The 20,640-nt window shown below is 38.2% G+C and overlaps 1 protein-coding gene across 3 annotated transcripts in view; it reads right to left on the reverse strand.

The window, feature by feature from the left end:
• The window catches only part of SCN2A (sodium voltage-gated channel alpha subunit 2), a 78,401-nt gene extending 58,211 nt beyond the window's left edge, over window positions 1–20,190 (reverse strand). For all 3 annotated transcript variants that reach the window (XM_084524039.1, XM_084524040.1, XM_084524038.1), the window contains exon 1: window positions 19,869–20,190. The gene's annotated coding sequence lies outside the window, so the exon portion shown is untranslated. The remainder of the gene's footprint in view (window positions 1–19,868) is intronic.
• Window positions 20,191–20,640: the final 450 nt, after the last annotated feature.

Below are 20,640 nucleotides of genomic sequence, written 5' to 3' on the forward strand. Positions count from 1 at the left end.
TATTTATATATTATATATAATATATATTTTAAACAATTTTCAGTGAAAAGAGCAGAACTATTTTTTCTTGATGTCTCCAAACAGTTTGGTTAAAAAGAACAAACAGAAAATATTTTTAATGCAAATACTTTAATATGAAATCATAAACACGATCTCTGCCATGCATTTTTCTTGAGAGTCCTTATCCTGAGTAAGCACATTAAAAATACAGCAAATGCAGTAAAAAATAACTTCTGTGTAAGTAAATAAACCCAAGAAACAATTATCAAATTAAAATGATACAATAGTTAGAATACAATCAGTATGATCCTATTTTACTGTCTCACTAAATATACATACTCCAGCACAGCTGCAACAAATTCCTATTTTGGAAGCCTGCTAAATAAACTGCGGCACGATACTTTCTCCTCCTTTTCATCCATATGCATATAGCCATTTACACCTACATAGACATCCCCACACATCCCAACTCCTGCAGGTCTCCCTGCAAACATCCTCTTCCACTGCGGGCAAATGCACCTGGTGCAATCTGTCATGGACGGTCTGTAGCAAGCTGCTGCTGGAACACATGCACAGACCAGTAGCAGCAGAAGGGTTAATTAGGAAAATGCAAGTGGTCCTACTGCAGAATCCTGTCAGATTTTATAGTCAATTACAGGAAAAAAAAAAGCATAATCTTGTCTTAATACTGCAGAAAGCAATTAAAAATTGATTACCAGTGTAGAATCTTGCACTTATGTAGGTTTGGAATGGCACCAGGGAAGACTGCAGCTAAAATTCCATCATGTCTTTTCCTTCTTCTTCTTTTTTCTTTTTTTTATTTTTTTATTTTTTTTTATTTTTCTTTTCTTTTTTTTTTTTTTTTTTAATTCTCCTTCTACAGACCACACCTAACTTCCTGCTGAAGGATCCTGGTTATTGAAGTCAACTCTGGCATTTCCTGTGAGAGACTACTAGGTGTTGTAACTGTTATTGCCACTAGATGGTACTGATATATATCCATAAATTTCTGTCAGAAATGGTAAAGAATTTTTGCATGCTCGAACACTTGCTTAAGCTGAGACTCTGGGACTAAAATATACAATTTTATATAACCAGCCAGGTCTCTGTATTCTCAAAAATTCTTTTGAATATATAGCAGCTACTGCTGTTGAGACCATAGCTGTTAAAACTGGAAGGTGACACAGAAAAGAAAGTAGGAGGGATAGCAAAGTAAGAGAAATAGAAAAATGGTGGTTGCACAGACAAGTATACAACCAAAGCAGTTGCTGAGCCTCCCAGCAGTCTGGTTTATTTTCAACCAAAGCTTGTATCTGTTTTCTAATATACATACATAGAACATTTGATGTATATTATTTCTAAATCTAGGAAACCCAGCAACGCAGAGGAAGGGTGGCAGTTTGTAAAGTTCACTGCAGTAGAGAATTGCTGTACAGTAATCACCCACCATCAGTAGGGAACAAGACAAGACCAGCAGGAGCACTACAAGCCCTTCCCATGTGGCAAGTCAATCAGCTTTGGGCTACACACAACCTAAATGTCATCTTACTTCTTTTCTCTCTCCTGCTTAATCTGTATTTTCTATGCTTACTGATTTTCATTCTTTCTCCCACTGCATTGATATCACTATTTTATCCCCTCTCTTTCATGACCAGAAATATTCCGTCCTTCCCTCCTACTCTCACACATACCCTAATATCTTCAAACTTTTCAAGCAACACATTTCTGTACCTAGAGATTCAGACCTTCAGGTAGTCATTTATTTTGGTCCCTCTGCCATCTCCTTTCCTTGAGCTGAGAAAGGGATTAAAGAAGCTGTGGAAAGTAATAAAAAGTAAAGGGTCACTATAAAGTGAGAAAGGTTGGAGAAGCCAAGAATACAAAAGCAGAAGAAAAGCCACTTCTGTGGCATTTAAAAAAGGACAGTGAAAAAAAGGACAAATACTGATAATTTGGTTCTTTGGCAATTGTGGCAAGAGAAAGAACAGTTTGATTGGATCAAAAGAGAGTTTTCAAAACTTTTAGGCAATTAAGAACAAGTGTGTCACAGCAAATATAATTTAATCACATCAGAAGTAGTGAATTGGTTCTAAATCATTTAAACACTACAGAATATTTTAAGATTATAGTAAAAGCAGTGTTAGAATGAAAAGTCTTTTCATGTGGCTTTCTACTTTTACAAATGATTGAATGAAATCCATAGAAATTTTGCAAACAGTTCTATGTGATCATGTTTTTTTGGTTAAAAAGCTTTGGATGACAACTTCTGGCTGCCTCTGCTTAGGACTGTGGTTTACTTGGAGCTGCTCTGCAGCCTCAAAATAAGAGGATTATGAGACAGCACAAAATTCACAGAAGGGGTAAAGCAGCTTCTGACTACAAAACGATGTTGATTATTAATAAATGCAGATGTGTGTATGTGTTTATGCAGCTGCTTATGAAAGATAAAATACGGCATGTACCCAAAAAGCTTGGGTAATCCACACAATATGGAAAAGGGGCTTCCCTCTGCCACTACTGTTATACTACATTAAACTGTATGATTAGTCTGATCATTTAGTACTTATGATATGGGTCAGTAATTACCTGAGACCTCAATTTGATTTCCACCTATGCTATACAACCTACAGGCACTGAACTAGGATAAACAGTGAACAGTAAAGACGAAAAGAAAACAGCCAGTGGGACACTAGCCTTAGATACTTGGGTCTGTGATCTTGCTAGACTGTAAGGTGAAAAGAACAAGCACTTTAGAGACACAGATGGGAGGGAAATGCAACATAGTCTTTGCAATCTAAAAGAGAAATATATATATGCCTAAAGAGGAGACCACAGTAGTACAGGCAGAGAAACTAGTAACAATTGTTAAAAAGTATTAAGTGGATGCTACATAGCTATATTAAATGTGATAGATAAAATTAACAGAGATAGGAAGAGATTATGATTAAATCAATCAGTATAAATCAAAAAACAATCAAATGTAATTTACATTTGAAAATTATTGTTCACATCAAAAACTACCTAAAATATAAATATGGAATAATATGAATTCTGATAATAGTTGACATTCAAGTGTTGTCTACTTTCCTACCCACAGCCATGGATAAACTTTATGACTAGTTCGATCACCTGTGGCATTCACGTTCCCACTATTATGGCATGTCTGAAAGCGTGACATGGACTTTGTCCTATTTTCTATTCATACAGTGAAGAAGCACTCATGGTCCATATAAAAGGCAGAGTGGAAGAAGCGTGGAGGAATGGTTAAGTGAAATAGGACACGTGGATGTTGGGCAGTTAGGAGGCAATGGGCTAGGGAAGTACCGTACTCAACTCACATGAGTCTGGCACGTATGCAGCTGGCTGAGAGCCAATCAGGCTCAAGGACACGATGCCCTTGAGCGATGGGGAAAGTCCCTAAGGCGGGACGGTGGCTAAAAGAAGGAGGAACTACCTGAAAAGAGCGGGAAATGTTAGCCAATCCTGACCTTAGTTTTTGCAATATGTATGAGTTGATTATGTTCGAACTAGATAAAAGGCGACTGAGCTATCCATTAAAGTTGAAGTTCATTGTTCACTCATATTGAGCGTCTGTGTCTTTCTTCAGTCGACAACAAAGAAGTGTTCTCTGTCACATGTAAAGAAATTCTACATGACAATGAATGACTTTTTGACTGGACAGAGCTGAGAAACTTCTGAGTCATTTCCAGGATGTCTAGGAGCCCTTAACCTATAGATAACCCTGATTAATAAAATTATTTATTTATTTATTTATTTTAAAGAAAATAGAAAAAAGTGCTTCTTCTCAAAACTCTGTAAAAATTAAACCGTGTGTTAAATATTAAGGTTGAGCATTAAAATGTACAAGTGGCAACTTGCCATCACTCTGTGGTTCTGTGATCCTTTCACTCTCAGTTATTCCCAGCTGTGTTCCTGCACTCTAACAGAATTGTCCCTAAGTGCATGCCTTTTCATTTATAGTTCTGAATTTCATCTCCTTCCAGTAATGCTAGTAATCAAGCTCATCTAGTCTTTTCTGCAGAATAGCTTGCTCCTTCTTTGACAATGCTTCCTAAATTTGTGACTGGAGTAAATTACATTGGCGTATTTCTACTTTCATTGCTGAAACAATTAATACAAATTTCAAATAAAATTTGTCCCCAAAATATAATGGTAATTAGCAACTATGACCAAAGTGTAGGTTACTTTGGAATTTGATGTAGCTTTCAAAATACTACTCTAAGAAAATTAAACTTAAAAATAATAATAAAAAAAAAGTTTATGCTCTAAAATAAAATAGTAATTTTTGTTTTTAAAGAGCAAAAGGAAGGAGAAGAGGAGCGAAATTGGGAAGAGAGTTCTGTCTTCTAAATAATACACATTTAGTCCCATACATTGAATCTAAAGAAATTCTTGTCGCCTCTTCCCTACATGCTAGTTAAAATATTTACTGTAACTACTGAATTACTTGTTTGCCAGCTTTGCAGATTATGTGGAACTGGGAGGACTACAAGTCCTGACAAAGAATAAATAGGTCTCAAAAAATTACGCAATTCAAGAGCTGTTAAGTTTTATATTTAAGCAAGAATAATCACTGGAAAATTACAGGGCAAGGTAGAAAAACTTATCAATAGTTCTGCAGAAAAATATATGGAATAGTTCTGCAGAAAAATAGATGGAGTACTCACTGTATCAGAAACTAAGTATGACTGAAAAACGTGCCTTGAAAAAAAAAAAAAAGTACTTGATTTATAAACTTGTGAAATGATCTTCTACTCTTCTGAGCATTGCAAAGTCTAGTCGGAACACCATATCCAACTTGGGTACTACTCTTCTAATTGATGGGGGCCTTCTGGAGAGAATTCAGACTGCAGCAATAAAAACATAACTAACAAGAAAACATCAAAGCATTATTCCTTTGCCTCAAGGAAGCAAAAGCTTATTGTTTACGTGCTACACAAACAGAAAAGAAATGGGTTTTGACTGCAGTCACTTTTGGTCGAGAAAGTTTGCTAAAAGTCAGTGGGGTACAGGGCAAAGGTCCCATCACAAGCAGGAAAAGTCTTACAGGATTCTTCACAGAGGAAGAGAAGATAGTGCCTAAAGAAGTATTGGTGTGGAATAGGAGAGATCTGCCCCAAGATTTAATTTACTCACCTCTTTCTCCTTCCAACTATTTTTATTTTCCCCTAGTCCAACATGAAGAAATTAAACCAACCAAATTAAAAATAACCATTCTCTAGTCCATTCTCTTACTTGCACCTTCCACTACCACTATTCCTACACATAGATAAAATAAATTCTGGAAAAATACCATTCTATCTCAAAGAAGCATTCTATCTCTTCAGCATCCTATGGCACTGCATGAAAGACTGTATAATACGACTACTCTGTCTGAAAGGAGAAGATTTACAGTTCATGTAGGATCTCTGCTGAGATTTATGGTCTCACTACTTCACTGCTGAAATCAGTAGACAGCTGATAAAAATAATTTTTCCTGTGTTTGAGGTTTGTGTTTGATACTGTACTGCATTACATGTTCAGTAATCCAAGCTCTGACAGAGGTCTCTTCGTGCAGTATCTGTGTGCTGAATGGTGAGATACAAACAGTAGGTGTTTCTACACAACACATTCTTCCAAATGGCTCTTAGAAGAGCTATGTAAAAATATAGCTTCCTACACATTGTCCAACATTTAAAATGGACGGGTAACTAGCAAGTCACCTTTGAAACTGCAGTTTCAGAAAAACCTTAGGCCAATATGAGACAGTGCTGTCAGAAGGGACAGTCCCATTCTCCATTCATTCTTAGTCTGGTCATTTCCCACTGTGCTGGCTTTAGTCAGCTAAACTTTAGTCAGATCAGTTCACTGCCCTGTCTGAAAACTACAAGTAATTGACTGGATTTCAGCCAGAGCAAACAGCTGATCCATCACACTTTGGAAAAGTAGTTAAGAGACTTAATTTTCCCTTACTTTCAGAGTGGAAGGGACTAGCTGACTATCAACAGCATCTTCCAAATTTTAGTGTTTCTAACTTCAAAGCTCAATACAGCTTAACATTCTTGAGTATAAGTAAGAGGATCTACAGTGCTTGAATTCTGGAGCTGAACAGAACTCTAACATGATGCAGTCAACAAATGTAAACATAGATCCTGCACATGGTGTACAACACAGTATAGCTAAGATAGACAAGCAAAAAGGCTCACTGAAGTGCCTAGATACAACTAAATCTAGAGATTGCATTGGGCCAGCATGCCTGTGCAGAAGCCTTAGGACTGCTATTCATAGATCGGGAGGTGACCAGCATCACCCTCTGCCTCTCAACATGGACTATATGTCAGGACCGCGTTTTATGCAAAATGTGTGGCAAGGATCATCTAATATGAAATACATAAAGATCGATATTGGGAAAGTTTGGAGGTTCCTTCAAATCAATTTTCTCACCATCGTTAAAAGCTAGTTCAGGGCACTGCTCATAGGCCTACGACAAGATGTACTTCTGGAAGTATGAAAATTACATTGATAAAAATTGGTTGACTGATATCTTTACTGCTTACTGGCTTACTTACTGTTTGGTTGTAGTTACGCACAAGATTTTGCTCCCTTATCAGAAATGGTTTCTGAACAACTCCTGATTTTCAACCAAGTCAGTGAATGAAGAAAAAAGCTCATTGTTTTTCCAGATAGGAGGCTCTTAAGTCTTTCTTTCTAGCATTAGACTATTGGTATCTTTCTTCACTAGATGAAAATACCACTTTATTTATTGGATACAGTGAAATAAGCTTCATGCCAGATTCAGATGAGCTGCTCTACTGTTCTAGTATGACCAGAGGAACAAATAAAGGGCAATTTGTACCTAAGATTCAAAACAGTTTATCTTCAAAAATTGAAGAGTTCAAGTTTCCCTTTTGTCTTCCATCAATGAGGGAGACAAAGTGATGCGAGAAGAGCACTCACCACATCCCTAATGCAGCTGGTTAAGTGACTGAGGCCTTTTGGCCATCTAGCTGAGGCGGGCCTTCCATCACATCAATCTTTGCCCTGTTGTCTGTTGTGAGGAACATGTTCCCATAAGTACATTCTTGTATAAGTAAGTGTCAGGCTAGAGATATATCCATTTTTAGTGTGTTTGTGTGGGGAGAGTGACTACACAATTTGAAGATGTAATGATAACAGAAGTGCCATATGTATGGGATGAGCTAGATATTTCCAGATGCCTGAATAGGGGAATGTGCTGACTGCTTATGCTGTTAATAAAACATGCTGTGATTTCTTCCTTGACAAACCACAACCCCTACTTTAACATTCCCAGTATGGGCATTATGTAAAGATTTTTAGAATGAAATCTTCATTAATCTTAACTACATCATGGCTACAGAAAATTTAATCATATATAATTTACATCCTTTTGGATAGAAGCCACCAGTTAGGAGAGTTTAATGTCCCTATAAGAACTACCTAGCAATTTCGGACAAGCAACATAAATCATGATTCGGAACTTACTGACGAGTGATGGCAGTAAACACAATGCATTACCGCCTTTATCATCTCTGACTGCCTTCTAACGCAAACACGGCATTTAGGCACCAAAACGGCCCTTTTCGCTTGTCACAGGCCATGCCAGGCTGCGCCGGTGAAGCTGCGCCAACGCCGCCCCGCTGAGGGGCGGGGGGCTCAGGACCCCAAACTCGGGGAGGCGCCCGCAGGGCCCCCCGAGGAGCCGCGGCCCCGCAATGGCGGCGCGGGCAGCGAGCGGGGGCCGCGGACAGGGAGCGGCGCTGAGGGGCGGGGTTGCCTAGCAACCGGCCCGGCGGCTGCGGCACCAGCGCTGCGGCCCGGCAGCGGCGGCGCCGCCCAAGAGGGGCCGGGGTGGCTCCCGCTAAAACCCCTCCTGCAGCCCTGGGGGGCGGCCGGGGACTGGCCTGGGCCCCCCAAGGCCTGAGGGGTCCCCCGCGGTGCGTGAGGGTTGTTTGCCTGGCGCTGCGGGGAGGATAGTGCCGGCCAGCCCCGCTGGTTGCTCCGCCATCAGCTGGCTCCCCTTGCACCATCTGGGTGCTTTTTTTTGAGGAGGAAATGGAGACCGTAAAACTCTAGATAACGGCATAGGGAGCTGGGTGCCACGCCAGTTGTTATGTGATCTCCCTATTTAAAAGATGGTAGCTGTGTTTCGAGCTGTTGGTTTGTTTGGATAAGAAAAAAAAAAATCACCTCCGCCAAACAACCCTGAGCATAGATTTTGTTATGTGAGAGCATTGGGAGGTACACGTCTCCACGAAAGTCTGCAATGTAAACTAGGTGGATCTGAATAAATGGTGCCTTCTCTAAACAGACCCTCAACTGCAAGGGCAGTTTATTAGTAACAAGCACAGTTGCCCCTCGACCTTATTTATAAACCAATACGCAGTAGCCACCAAAAAAACATGAGGCCAGTTCCACATGGGGGGGACACATAACTTCATGGATAGCACATGAGAACTTCCCCTTGGGAACCGTGCTGCCGCTGATGGGCTCCCTGCAGCTGCATGGCACCAGCTGCTGCAGGGATCCTGCAGGAGTTAATGCAGCTTGAAAGAAGCATTAACTCCCCACATATCCATCAGCCACAGAGAACAGGATGCCACAGACGGTTTTCCTCGTCAGCACTCTCATGCCCCTACCTGAATGCCCTAGTATGTACCTGCACTTGGAAGCATATCAAGGTCTCTGAAACAAGCAGAAGCAGCAAAAAGCACAACTCCCTTCCCAGCTTCCCTTTGCAACTAGAATGGAAGAGCTGGCTTTGTTTCACGGAAGTGCCAGTTCAAATAAGCTAGAAGCAAACTGGTTTCAGTGATTTGCAAAATTAAGACAAGGTCTCATATTTACATGTTAATATTCCTTTAGTCTCATGATGGTTTATGGGTTAGCAGTTGTTACTATATCCTTAGGGATATATAGTGCAGATGGGCCCAAGCCAGCCAGCTACTAGTTACAGGTTGTCGTGTTTCCTGATAATTGCAGACAGGGCTGGCAATACTGTGTATTAAAGAGACCTGACCAGTCCCATTTTCCTTTTTTGACCCCTCTTCTAGTCATTGCTTGATTACATCAAACTTTAAACACTTAGACTAAAAATTTCAGTTTTTGTCTCAGGACAATTTTTTGAGGGACGCTTCAACTTAAATCATGATACTATTTCCAATAAAAAGTTTCTCTTTTAAATTTTACAGCTGCCAACTTTCAAAGCACAAATATGAAGTTTCGCAGAAATTATTTTTGCAGAACAGAATTATGAATTTTGGACTTTTCTGTTGGAGCAGTATCTCTGTAATGCTTATCCAGATTTGAAAACATTTGAATAATTAGTTTGCATATATTTGAAATAACACCTTAGAGGTTTGAAGCTATGAATTCCAGAGGTGCTATTTCTTCTGTTATATCTCTGTCTCCAGATGGGATTTTTCTGCAGATGTGGGCTGCAGCTATAGGCTGTGCTGGTTTTGGACTCTTGACCTACAAGTAGGAATGCTTTCATCTTTGTGTTCTCAATGATCCTATACATTGGTTATTAAAAATACAAAGGGAAATACAGAAGGAAAAGGGGGGAGGTTGGGGAGAAAGGGAGATATATCTGGGATTGAAGACTGGAAGCAGAAAAAACCTCCAGGGAAATCATATCTGGAAGAACTGTCTGCAGGGATAAAGAGACTGTTTCAAAATTAGCTGTAGTAGTCCTTGAGGCTGGTTAAAGAGAGACAAAAAGTTCAAAGACTTGTAGATTATTATGACCAAGAAAATCATGTTGATTTTCTGAGTCTGAGCTCACAGAAGAGCAGGCTGGGAATAAGTGAAGGAAAAGGAGGAACGGGAGGTGAGAGCCACTATCATGGGCCAAGCTGAGGCAGGACAAAACAAATAAAGCTTGCACTGAACAGGCAAGAGAGGGAATAAAGAGATGAGATAACTGGCCTAAGATTAATTGGAAGAATGGACAATGAAATAAGAAAGTGAATTTACAGAGAACAATAAAGATAAAAAGCTTAGAGCCCTGTAAAGTATATGTAAACATACATTGAGTAACTGCAAATTGTTCTTATGGGTATTGATAGGCCATCCCTAAAATTATACATAAAAACTCTGATAAAAGACTTTTTGGAGGAAGAAGGACTGAAATGTTAGGATATGCTACAATGGAGATTTGCCTTACTTTTGGTGTATTTGTCAGTAGATACTATAAGGCAACATTCAATTAAATAGTTTATATATCTTATTTTATGCAGTATCCAACAGACAAGCTCTTAAAAGCAGTGAGATTATTTTTGAAGATGAATCCATCACTTCCTTGATGGATTGTGAAAAATGCATTGTGGGAAGGGAAAAGAGGATGACCACATGGGCAAAAAGTACAGTCCTTTGCCTAAGGTCTGCTTGTTGCCCTGGAGAACTGCCTATTGCCCCTGCCTCTGTGACGACGAGTAGGACAGCTCCCCTCCCTTCAGATGTCTCTGTCTACAGACATCTAAATCTGAGACAATCTGAACTGCTTTCATAGTCACTGGAGAAGAATGGGTTCTTTAAAAGGCAATTCTGGTGACCTGTTTTAGACAGACCTTAAAATAAGGGAAGTAGTGCCCTGGAAGTCCCTGTTTCTCTGCTGACTGTAAAGGGAAAGAGATGAATTCTACTCAGTACTGCGATACAATGGCAGGCAGTTCACTCAAAGCACTTTTCATAGGTGACTACAAATTGTATGTCTAATTTCCTCAATGTAAAGACAGCCTTTATTCAATGTCCCACAGCTTGACTTTGCCACTTATTAATGTTCTTTTAATTAGATTTTTTAAATATGGAGTATTTAGATTGAACCTTGTACTTCCACACCTCTTAATTAAATATCAGCCACTTGTTCTGCACCTTTTAACATTATTCCCACTTTACATTTTCAGAAACAGAACCACTTCTGATTTGGGAGACAGAATGACATACAAAAACATACTCGATTTGCCTACTGATGCACTATAACAAAGGCAGGGTGAGAACTGAGTATTCCTGTTGTAGCACTTAGCATTTAAACTAATTACAATAATTGTAAGAGTTAGATTTATCACAGCTCTGCCAGCTGTCCAAAACTTCTCTACAGCTGAGTAAGTATGTATTTTAAATGAAGATGTCACCAGCATGAGGCGTGTAATGGTGGATGTACATTCAAAGTTTGGCAACCTAAAATGAAAAAAGACACCAAACAGCATGAAATCAGATCCCATGATGAATAATATGGCTGGTGGCTTGTGCAGAACACAGCTGGGTGGTTATATTAGCATTTCCCAGACCGGGATACAGGAACCAGTAGAAAAACTTGGGGCTATAGATTCATTCCCCTCTGCCTCCCATGCAAAGGAAGAGAGCAGGCATCACCACTGCTCCCTGGTGAGCTGACCAGCATGTTTGTTTCTCTGTGTAATGAAAAGCTCAGTCAGATATACAACATTAGGAAGCATTAAACAACTCTCTATTAAATTTAGAGGATTTTTTTTTTTTTTATCTGAAAGGAAACTGAGTGGTTAATTGGCCCACAATTAAATAGAAATGCCATTAAAAAAAACTGAAACAGCTTGCCAGGACTAGTTTCTGCTTGCCTTTTATATTGTCATGATAAGCTAACTGTCATATCAAGACATTAATTGAGAATATTATGAACACTATAAAAACATTTTTATGGATAAAGCTATCCTGGGGGACAAAGTGCATATGGCATACATGTGCAGTGAAGTAAGATCAGAAAGGTGATATCACTGTGCCATCAAGAAACTTGAAGGGCCTGAGGGAGCTACACAGCTTCATAAATGTGGGATCAGAGATCATTATGGGTGTTTATGCTGACATTCTGCATAGGATGGTTTATAGCAGTCCCCTGATTTAACGTCAGCCTCTGCTGCAACATAACTTTTTAGAATGATAAATTCACAAGAATCCCTCTGTAAGTTATCTGATAGCAAAGTATTGCAATAAAATGCACACCTTATCTCAAATCTGGATTCCAAACTTCTGATTAATATCTGAAATAATACAAAGACACATGTTTTAATATTGCTTCAGATTGCGTGCTAAGCTACTTTTACATTTCATATTCACTGGAGAATTTGGCAGGTTTTAATGTGCTATGTAAAAAACAAAACAAACAAAACAAAAAACCCTACAAACTTAGATAACAATGTCTTGGGGTAGTGAAGTTAAACAAATTTCTGTGCCACTTCTGCTTTTAAGTATAAGAATGTGCCAGGAATTGAAAGATGAACAGTTACAATGTGTATCTGCCCCAAACTAATGTATTTTTGCTCCCGAGCTTTTTCATGAGGGGGAAAACTCATGGAGGAGAAAAAAAAAAAAAAAAAAGAAAGAAAAGTAGGGATTCAACATCTGTAAAGTTCTGGTCACTGTTTATGAAAAAGCAGATTCAGTTTCAAGGTATCTAAAAGGGGAGGGGAGGGGAAGGAAGGGAAGACTCCCCTTTATAATTTTTAAGAAGTTATGTAAGTCTCTCTTCATGAGAAAAAGAAGGACTGCACAGGATAATCTACAAAACTTGTTGACTACAATACAACTGCCCATTGTAGCTGGGTAACCTGGAACTGAGATTTGTTCATTTCATTGGAGTTTAGACAGTTTAATCCAGAATCATTTTTTATCTGTAAATTTTTCTTATCCACTTTGTATTTGTTGGTACATTTGAATAAAGCCAGGGAGCAGATGTTGAAAATCTCCTCGGGAGACTTCTTCCTTTTCTACTATATTTAAGCCAGCAAAACTGGTTCTGATTACAGGCAATACAACAGTTCCCCAAAGAGTTCTCACATGTGCTCCTTCCTCACAGTATCACCTGCTGCCTGGAGGTGTACCACTGCCAAGAGATCTTCCCACTGGAGCCATGCACATGCACTGCCCACCTCCGTACAGGAAAATGAATACACATTTCAATGTTTGCTTTATAGTAGATTGTTGTTTTTCCTCATATGTACTGAATTTCCCTTCCTGATTTTTTTTTTTTTTTTACATTATCTTTCCCCCAAACATTTGATTTCTTTTCTCCTCTTGTCCTCAGATTCCCAGGGGATATTTCATTTCCTTATCACAGTTTCAGAGCTGTTCACCCATCTTCACAATATTTATATCAGCTCACTCAATTTCTGCATCATACCCATCATCTTCTCACTAAGGACAGATTATTCTGAGAATGTGTGAATCCTTTAACTAATTTGGAAGCAAGGTCAATACCGAGAAAAGCAATATAATTCCTTTCCCAGCAGTGGAGAATGCTTCTGGGTTCCCAGCCTCTGCCATTCTACAGAGCCAGATACCAGCATGAGTAATAGCACCTAAGTGTCCTATATAATATTAGAGATCATTATTTTCATGCCCTTAGGCTTACTTTTTTTTTTTTTTTTTCACTGAAGGTGAGCGTGGAGTGGAGTAACATCCCCTCTGTGTGAAGGCTAACCTGCCTTCAGCTTGGCTTAGAAGGCCAAAGCTTTGCTTCACATCAATGATCATTCAACTTGTAAACACTAAAGCTGGAAAAAGTACAAATATCTTTTTACCGTCACAAGTGTTGTAAAAGAACTCCACAAGCTTTTAATGTTAACTCTATTAAACAATCCAGTGTTGTAAAAACAAAATTTAAAACAGTAATTCTTGAAAATGTTCTGTGACTGTTGCATATGTTTATCCTACAAAAATAAAAAAGCAAACTGGTTGCAAGATAGAAAATGTTATTCTATGGAAAAGTGACTCTCGTACTTGTGGACCAGTAACACTTAGAGTCTATTGCTTCCTAATCAAATTGATTTCCCCAATAACTTTAAGGTTTCCATCTTGCCATTGCTACTGACAGTAAAACTGTGTGCTTTTCATTTTGTTACTATTAGAAATTTCACAAACCAAATCATAGTAAGTTGGCAGCTCATCCTGCATCCCAATATTTTCAAAGAATGTTCTCATTGCTTCATTAGAAAGATTTTTCAGTAGTAGTATTTTGGTACCAAGGAGGCTGTCTACCATCAGCACTTCTGTGGTACTGGCCATTCTACAAAATGAAAACCTGCACCTGCACCACAAAGTCTAACCTGTGTGAAGGCATTTGCCAGTAGGATGTCTGTGCAGGCACAGATTGGAAACAATCGATCTGGAAACAATCATGCAGTGTTTGTCCCATGTCTGCTTTCAGGTTAACACAACTACAGATGGAAGACTTTTTCATTCTGCCTGTACCAGTACTTATCTTTTAGTTTCCATAGTTTCATTATTGACACTCAGTAAATAGAAAACATACGGAGCTCACATACTCTACAGATACACCTGTTATGCTCTTATAATATGACCTTGTGTGCCACAGTCCTTGTTAGAACAACCTCTCCAGAGAGATCCAGTGAGGAAAACTGATCTTACAAAGCTTTCCTTGGGGCCTGGGAAGTAGGATCTTCCACTGTTTTGAACTAGCTACAAGTATTTAGCATCAAATGAGTATACAGTCCTCCTAAACAATTTTCATTTCATTAGAGACAGTCCAAATTATAAATATCCTGGGTAGAATTCTCTTTACATATTAGTTGTGGTTGTAGGGAAATTTGCCATAATTTTCCCTGTAAGCACAAAGCGTGTTTAGATATTTAGGTGCTTTTTCAACCTTCTTTTTGTTGGCACCTGTTTATGGAACTCATTTTCCAAGAGAAAATTCAGATCACAGTGTCTATGGAAAGCACTGTTCACACTTCTGACTTTGTTCTATCTATATGCAGTTCATAATGTATTAAACTCTGGCCACTGTTCTTCTCAAGATCAAAGATCGTCAAGTTTGTCTGCATGTGCATGTGTCTGGTGCCATTTTGTATACATACATGGAATCTGGCTCCTAATATATCTGTGATCCTACCAAGACAAATGAGTAAATCTAGAACACATTGTATTGCTTTAGAGAACTTGACTCATTTCAGAATGAGTCATTTAGATTTATCATCAAACAAAACCACATTGGGGTCAAAGTCTGCAAAGGATTTTGCATTTACACTGAGAAGAGTGAGAAACTGTGAGGATGGGATAGAAAAAAAGTACATATTAGTAACATCCATTTAGACGTGAAGCTTCTGCTGCTCTCTAAAAGCCTGCTGATAATTTAAAGCAAAATTTGCATTGATGTCTAAGGAATGACAACAGTACAATATGGAAATATTGTAGCTTTAATTTAGTTAACTCATCACCAGCAGAATGAAAGCTACGATATGATAATCTAGGAGGGCAAATAAGTAATCAAAACAATCAAGCATGTTCGTACAGTTCCATAAAGCACATGTACTGCACTTGAAACCAAAGGATTAAACTGAGAACTGGCTCATGTATGTCTAAACTTACTGTAGTCATAATTTTTACTGCAGGGTTGAAGGATATCCAATTTTATTTTATTTTATTTTGGCTGGAATGGGCTATTTGACATCTTCTAAATATATTCAAGTGCTGTTCCTTACAACTCCATTTAAGACCAGACAAGCAGCACCATATGGCATAAAAAGTAAGCATCTCCCATCATATGACAGGGTCCATGGTAGACCTTGCTGTACATACGAAAGCCATACATCCATCACCCTAAAATGTGTGTCTGCTAATGTGATATGTCATCAGTTTGTTCAAGTAAAGTAGCTGTACGCTACAAGGAGCAATCATTTTATTATTGAACATTATCCTGTTTCTTGGTAGGGAAAGTCTGCATTTTCACTAGATAATGGGAAGGAGCTGTGTGGATCTCCAAAGAGACGAAGGAGAATTTGCCAGCATTAGCAGGTCAAAAGAACAATTTATCTGGCCAAAATCAGATTCTGCCCTTGTTTAAGGGAAGCTGAGCTAAGAATTACGAAGCAACTGTGATAGCAATTACACAAAACCTGAGAAAACTTCATATACAGACAATTACTAGACTTCATATAGAGAGGCTTACAAAAATGTTATTGGTGAATTTTTTTAAGCTTTATATATATATATATATATATACACACACACGTACATACGTATAGATACAGACACACACTATGAACTGAGCTGACAGAGGCCTATTTGCTTAGTATTTTTTTCAAGCATGAGAATGTCTTTCCAATGCCTTCAGTTTTGCCAAACCTTAATTGTTCAGATTGAATATGTTTATGCTGTAAGGCCTCAGTCTAATCTCTTTCCTTAATGATACTATAAATGGTGAAAATTTTCTTTCAATGAAGTTAGAAAAGCTAAGTTTTACAATGCAGATATGTTACCTCATGATCTTTCTTGTTTATTTCAACTCGAATGCTTAAAACAAAAAACAAAACCTGCACCATTAAATAGAAAAAGTACATTTTTTTTAGCTTATTTGTTGGAAAGTTTGATAGTTTTACTGATCTACAAGTCAAGAACAATGAATCTATGGTGTTTTTCCATTTCTTTTTTTGTTTTAAATAGGAAGATTAAAAAGTATTTTCATTATCATTTGTAAGTATGTTTGGTAATACTGCAGCCTGAAATATTTTTGAGCTATTTTACTGAGAATTTCTGCTAGTCTCTTTGCTTTGAATTTTGTCAAGTCAGTTGTTCAGGGAGTATAAAAGTTTGCATTTTGTTGCTACTGTTCAAATCTATTGAAATCTGGCCATTCAGAACTTCTCTAAAATAATTTCTAGACACGCTCTGAAAAAGCTTCTTAGCTGCTTGAAATAAATACTTATAGAGCTTCTGTGTGTTGACTGTGTTTTTGCCTAGCATTAGGAGTCCCTTCAGTGCAATTGGTAATCTCATCGCTGCTGAGACATCAAATGCTGAAAATATGAGCTGAGCAAAGGCCTTCTGCTGGGACCACACCAGTAAAGAGCAGGAAGAGGAAGCAGCCTAACTTAAATAGGAGAGGGGAAAAAGGTACAATAATAGGTTCAGGAGCAGAAATAAAAGAGGTAAAGTTGTGAGCTGGGAAACAATAGGAATTTGAACTGAATAATATGAATATAGTTATATAATGTTTCTTTAAATCATCCTCTTTCAGTATTTTGTTCCCAAACCTTTACTGCATATCTTCCTAAAAATGCACTTATTACAAAATTATGAACTTCCTCCTTAGCTTTTGTTCTGATTATTATCTTTATGGTATTTAGTGATTCTCAGCACCACTTGCCTCCCCTACATTAACACCTTTTTGAGATCAGATACATTATTGTCTTTGCAAGACAACAGAAGAACAGGAGATTAAGGCGACCATTGACAGAAATGTTTTTTAAGCCAGCGTTTCTCGGGCTGGAAGGTGTCAGTGAGAGTAGAGGAGGTACAAGAAACAGATTCTTTCGAGTTGCTTCAGGAAGCCTCTAGAAAGGAGGCATGCAGGCTCCCTGATACCTTCTTAGTAAGCTGGGCCTGTGAGCAGAGGGAGTGGGATGGGTGGGCTCTGGTGGATGGAAGGCTGCCCCCATGTCATGGGAACACAGGAACTGGGTCTGCCACTGCAAATGCCAGGAAGGAGGCTAAGTCCTCTGGAGAAGTTGGTGCAAGTGTGTGGCTGGCCTTAAAACAATGGAGGTAACACAATCTTGCTAGTGATTTTCAGGCTTCAGCTGAGAGCTGCATGCGTAAGAAGGTGTTATGGTTGCAATCATCGGTGTCTAGCATGATTCAAGCTATACTGGATTCCATGTCATCCCTGTCCCTTTAGGAGGGGAGCTGAGGGGCTCCTCAGGGGTGGAGCAGAGCAGCAGGTAAGCGACCTGTCAGATCCACTAATCAAGGCCTGTAATGAAAGAATCGAGCAAGCAGAACTGGCAGCGTCACTGCTGCTGGGCTTTTGCTGTGGCTGCAGCATGGGTCTGCTGTGCTGAAGAGATCTGCTGTTACGTGGTGCAGAGAACAGCACGATTACAGGAATTTGAATGAAAGAAAAAAAAACACTAAGCTGTCTTGTTATTTAAATTCCCTACAGAGGGTAGAGAAGGCCAACTTTTTCTCAGGGTCAGCTTTCTCTTGAACTCCTCATTTAAACACCTAACTTGAGGCATCACTACTGAAAGATAACTGAATCGTGCTTTGCCATGATATGTCCATCTCTGGGTTTGTGTTTGCCAAAGACTGATGTTCATAGTGTTCATAATCTGTAAGAATTTAGCTTCAATATTTTCTTCCAAGGCTTGTAACAACTCACTATATTTTTAATTTTATATGTAAACCTAGAGCTTATCTTTGAAGCTATATGCTAGTTTGGCCTACTAACTGAATTTATGAACTCTGCATAATTTCTGTCATAAAGAAAGTAATTCAATCCCTGAACATTAGTATAATAATAATAATAAAAAAAAAAAATCAACAGAACAGATCCAGGTACTTATCCACTTGCCTAATATTAAGAATGTGAGTCATCCCATTGACATACCTGTTTGTTGCTGAATTGGGGCCTATAGACATAAGAGAGCATTATTTTTTTAATGCATTTGTTGCTGGAGGAAATTGCAGATCATTTGGGTGTGATTATTCATCTTTTCTCCAGACCTTTTCAGGAATGGATGATCATTTACCATCTAATGAAGATATCTACAGCCAATACAATGGCTGAGCCATACCCATCTATACATAATGTAAACATTGCTCACAAAAATGTAACTAAGCAGGCAACATGCATAGATTGGAAGAATTCGTGAACCTTTTAATATTCCACGTATACCTAAAGGATCATCTAAAGCCAAGGCAGCATCTAACATTAAGATCCCAACAGTCAAATTTCCGTTGCTTCACCAATCGCTAAAATACATTTATCTTTACACAGATAAGTGAAAATTTCCTACTTACCTCCAAATAATAGAAAGCAAAATGCAATTTATTTAATCACACATTCTGTTTTTCTCACATATGGTCTAGCAAGCCCTTTTTTGATCTGCGACTATGTAGATTAATGCATTTCTATGTTGTTTTTTTCTTGTCTAAATAAACGATTACTGCAAATAAGTGAATTTCAGAAAAGAAAAAAAGAAAAAACCCACAAGGCTTGAAAGAAAAGTAAGGGGGTACTGCATAAGCTTCCCACCTCCTGAGTCATTCTGCTGTCTCTCCCAGTGTGTATTATGCATCTAAAAAATAATGGAAGAAAAATATTTCTCATGCAATATGGACTGAAGTTTTTGCAGTTAACACTTCATTCCTATATAGAAAGCATTTCACAAAACACATATATGTCTCATACGATATTTGCAGCACTGCAAAACCATGTTTATTTACAGACAAATCCTCCATTCTGTCTTCCATCCAGGAGAGGCTGTTCTGGGAGACAAGGGAGGGGAGAATCCCGTAAATCTCTTATGCCTCACAAAATCAAAATGTTGAATTTAGAAAGTAAAGAAAGCCACTGCCTGAAGATGGTATAAAGAAGCAACAGTAAATTTCCGCATTAAAACAGGGAGGGTAATTTTAAAACCGGGCAATCCCAGGGATATATTAATATGCTTTAGAATACCACTCCAATTTGTATCCTGGATACAGCATGAATATAACCTCCAGTAGAAAATGAAAACACTTGTAGGTAATCACATCAAAACAACAATAAATTACCACAGTTAGGATGAAAAATAAAAATTCAGAAGTAATTGTAATTATAAATATACAATCTTAATAAAATGTAGGACGAGAGAACTCCAAAGAACATTTTTTTTTTTTTTTTTGGTGTAATAAAACCTAATTAAGTACTATGAAAAAATACAGGCAGTTGAAAAGATGTCTATTTTTGCCTCTCCTCTTGCTGGATTAATATTAATCGAAAACTAGGTGTGGCACCACAAGAGAAGACTCTTGGTACAAAATGACTGGAATTTATTGCCTAGGCATTTTAATCAAATATCATGTTGTCTTACCTGATAAAAAGAGAATTACAAATCATGGCATAAGAAATATCCATACGCTTGTAGATGATAAGGTTCCTTATACTGCAGGTTCAGGTTTCTTGGCAAAGAAGCTTGTAAACTCTTAATTTCACTGAAATGAAAAAGGAAAGAAATGAAGAAAGGACCTCCCCATCAAAACAACAAAGGAGCCTCTGCAGTATTCTGTAGTCTCTTCTCTTGCTTCCTGTTCTGAGATTCACTCTATGAATCCCAGCATCGATCAGAAAATTGGTTGTGGGGAAAAAAAAGGGGAGGGGGAGACGAGAGGGAGGAAAAAATGAGGCAGCATGTTACGTGCTGGCTCCACCTACTGGCAAGGAAATGAGCTCAGCTGGATTTTTAACACCCTATCAAAAACAAGTGTATTTTAGTTTTAAAGCACATATTAGCCCTTAATTATACAGCTGGAAAATAAAGTAACTAGGTTAAAACTAATTAATTCTTGCGTATTTTTTAATAGTTTGATATTTAGACGGGGCTGCTTTTTTATTTTTATTTTTATTTTTTTATTATTTTTATTTTTATTATGTTACTGGAGTATGTACTTGGATACATCTGTATACAACTAGTTCCAGAGAACTCAAGATTCTGCCAGGTATCTTTATTTTACTTTGTGTTAATGCATGAGAAAAAGTAATTCTTCAATCAGAACCTCTGCAAAGTAATAGCAAGTGAGTCTCCTTGCTTTTTACTTCTCCTTGTTTATTGATTTTTCAAAATAGAAATTACACAGAATCACAGA

Source organism: Aythya ferina (genome assembly GCF_964211825.1).
Source record: "Aythya ferina genome assembly, chromosome: 6".
In the NCBI taxonomy this organism is placed as follows: Eukaryota; Metazoa; Chordata; class Aves; order Anseriformes; family Anatidae; genus Aythya; species Aythya ferina.